At 34.4% G+C, this 3,539-nt stretch overlaps 1 long non-coding RNA gene across 1 annotated transcript; it reads right to left on the bottom strand.

Annotated features, from left to right (window-relative positions):
* Positions 1 to 845: 845 nt before the first annotated feature.
* LOC133788739 (uncharacterized) lies at positions 846 to 3,244 on the bottom strand. The gene is made up of 2 exons (XR_009873361.1): positions 2,654 to 3,244; positions 846 to 1,531 (listed from the first exon to the last, which is right to left on the bottom strand). It is a non-coding gene; the product is annotated as an uncharacterized LOC133788739 (long non-coding RNA).
* Positions 3,245 to 3,539: the final 295 nt, after the last annotated feature.

The raw sequence follows: 3,539 nt of genomic DNA, 5'->3' as shown, positions 1-3,539 counted from the left end.
GCTGCCTTCAAACACTGGCGGGTGTTGCTTTCGAAACCTTTCAAACAAAGGCTCCATACGATTCTCCGCAACCGGTAACCCTACGATGGCAGGTGGCTGACTAACCATTGGTGCTTCAGACCTTACAGGTGGCCCAGCTTGCTGCCTCAGTTGATTGATCTCTGCGTTCTGTCTTTGAATGGTCTCTTCCATTCTCGCAAAACGTTCCTCCCATCCTTGTGGCGGTTCGGGCTGTGCTGCATTCATTGCTGCTCTCCCCCTACCTCGACCACGTCCTACTCTGACTGATCTACGAGGGAGCATTCTCAATCTCCTGAACCACACACGTAAATAACTTATAATGAAAAGGAATTATTGCGGTAAGAGATCGATATAAGAGAACACTAAGTACGTAAATGTGCATAGTCAAAAAGCAAAAATTCTTAAGTAATCTTTAACCGCTTACAGTACAGTGAGTCGAGCTCGTCCTTGGCGATGAACTTTACATGTTAGGGCTTATCACAGATTCTTTAGGACCGTTTTGCTCTGATACCATACTGTAACGCCCCGATTTCCCGAGACGTTACTTAGGGAGTCCATTTAAAAATAATAAACAATAAATACTTTAAGACACTAAGAGAACATATGTATTTAAAATTTAAGCAGCAATGAGATCTCATTATTTAAAAATAAAAATGTTGGACGCTAGGTTTAATAACAAAACATAAGGAAAATAACCATTCAAGTCTGAAAATTTAAAAACATAACATTTATTTCTAAAAACATAAAATAACTGGAGCCCAGCCTCTAACATGTTTCGTCCATGCCTCGAGCCCGCACCACTCACTGCTTTGCTTTGCCTTTACCTGCACACAGAGTACCCGTGAGCTAACGCCCAGTAAGAAGAGCTATGTAGGACATAACTCCCCAAACCAGAAAACATAAACTTTCAACTAAACATAAATAAACATCATAAGCACAATAATCATCGTGTGATATATAAACACCATATCACACTAACATAATGTGAGTTACACTCACACACATAAATACTAACAAGTCATGTTGATCGGACATGAAATGTAATCTGCCTTGCCTGCGCTGTACTCACACTCGGCATTCCCACGGTGGCTACTAGTCTAGCCTGCGCTGTACTCACACTCGGCCGTTCCCTCGAGACATCGTTGCCCTGCCTGCGCTGTACTCACACTCGGCAGTTCCGTGGTGGCATCTTATTATCCTGAGTTATACACACCCAAGATAATTCCTGCAAGTGCTATACTCACACAAGCAGCTAAAATCTAGTAGCACGCCTACTCTATCATCTAAGCATGTCTACTAACTAAAATCCCTAGCACTATCCTCATGCTAGTCAACCTAATGCAACAATTCAGGTCACAAATATAATTACATAACTAACAAATAAGAAAACAAGGTTGTACGCATAACGTACACCCTATGCGCAGATGTCCACTCTTCTTACCTTACACAGTGCGTTTTCCGCTGACGTGTCTCGAACCACTCGCTGCGTCACCTCGATGACCACTAGCTCCTAGACGTCCAATTACACAGCGAAAATTTAGGAAAAAATAAAATAGGCGTTAAGGTTTTGTTTCGAAACCTTAATTATCGAAATAATTTAACTATGCCATTTTAACATGCATGACACGTAAATTAAAACAATTTTCCACAAAAGGTCCAAACCATCATGTCACATACACAAACAATGATGTTTCTAACATATCGCATGAATTCATATAATTACTTTTTATGTGAAATTACCAAAATACCCTTTAATATCATAATTACATTAAAGACTCAATAATTTTATAAAAATTATCATATGACAACAAAATTTAATAAATAACTTTTCCAGAACCCTAAATAATCAGCAAATTCTCATATACGACCAGAAAAATAATTTTTAACATTTATAAATTATTTTTCCTCAATTTCTCAAATAAAACCCAAATAATATAAATAAATACACAACCAAGCCCAAAAATCAAACTAACATACAGAACTGTTTAAAATTCCAAAATAAACTTATAAAAATTATTTTAGAATTTTCTGGGCAAAATAACTAATTTTCTTAATTAATTTATAGAGAAACTAATTAATTAAAGAAAAATTAATAACTGATTAAAAATAGAATCTAACTATACAGATCGGTTTCTACACCCTACAGTAACACACAAAAATTATCTAAGGTTCAGAACAGTAGCATTAATATTTTTTATATTTAAAATATAACATAAGCCAAATAAATCATGAAAATTTCATAAATGATACAAATTCGAAATAAAATTACAGAGAGCCTTAGAATCTCATTTTAAACATATACAAAAATTCTCAGAATTTTCAGAATACTTTAAATAATTTTCCACATTTATTTTCTTAAATCACACATTTAAAAGTAAATAATTGAAGAAAATTATCAAATACGATCAAAACTTAAATCTAAACGTACAAAGTCATTCTAAAACATACAGATATCATTGAAACATAAAATCATATTTTTCTGAACAATAAAAATATTTTTCATAATTAATCTTTATTTAAACTTCAATAAATCATAATAATTCAAAGAAAAATCAGAAAAATATGAAACCAGTTGGAAAATGCTCTAAAATTAATGTACTAATTTTTAAGATTGAAAAACCAAAAAAAACACCTCAGTAAACACCCAGATCGGGTTCGCCGGAAATATCGCCGGTTTTGTCTTCTTCTCCGGCGACGGCGACTCTATGGCTGACTTTTGCTGCTTTCCAATCCTTCTCTTGCTTGGAAAATGATCCCCTTATGTCCAGAACTTCAAATCAATAGACCCCAGCCCAAAAAGATGTCCGTAACCCCTTGTTCCGAAGTCTTCTTCTCCAAGTCCGGTGTACCGCCAAAAATGGAGCTCAAAATTAGTTTTTCTTGCTCTAGACCATTTCAGCCCATTTCTTCACGTCAAAACCGATTATTGGAGTCCCCTAAGCTTGTTTATCACCAACCACACACACCATACACTCTTGAACACACTTAAATCCAAAATTATCCAAGAATATGCATTTTCTTGGATAAAAATGGTGAATCACAATCCGAGGCTTTATAAATGTATTTCTCACACTCAAAATGTTTATTTCCTCCCCTAGAATGATTCTACAATGCTCTTTACTGCCCAGATTTTTCCCAAGTGCAAGAACTCAAAAATTTCTTCTCTTTAAAAAAAAACGATAAGAACACTCTCTCTCTCTTCAATCCTTTGATTCCCTCAATATTCCCACGATTTCTTCATCAGATTATCATGGTAACACGTTTTGGAAATAGGTTTAAAAAAAAAAAAAATTAGCGTTTGAAGTGGTAAAATCCTCTTTTCAAGGAATTTATTTATTTTTTTCTTTAAAAAAAAATAAAATAAATTGACTAAGTTCCACAACTGATATTATCAGTTAAATTTCAAAAATTTAATCAATTTTATGAATATTTAATCATGTTAAAACAGAAGAAATAAAGTCTCTAAAATGCCCCTTGAACCAATCCCAAACTTGAGGGTATTATGGTCTTTTCACAAA

Source organism: Humulus lupulus, chromosome 7 (assembly GCF_963169125.1).
Source record: "Humulus lupulus chromosome 7, drHumLupu1.1, whole genome shotgun sequence".
NCBI classification, from domain to species: Eukaryota; Viridiplantae; Streptophyta; class Magnoliopsida; order Rosales; family Cannabaceae; genus Humulus; species Humulus lupulus.
The sequence above is the reverse complement of the archived record's forward strand: the minus strand, read 5'-3'. Positions and strand labels throughout refer to the sequence as shown.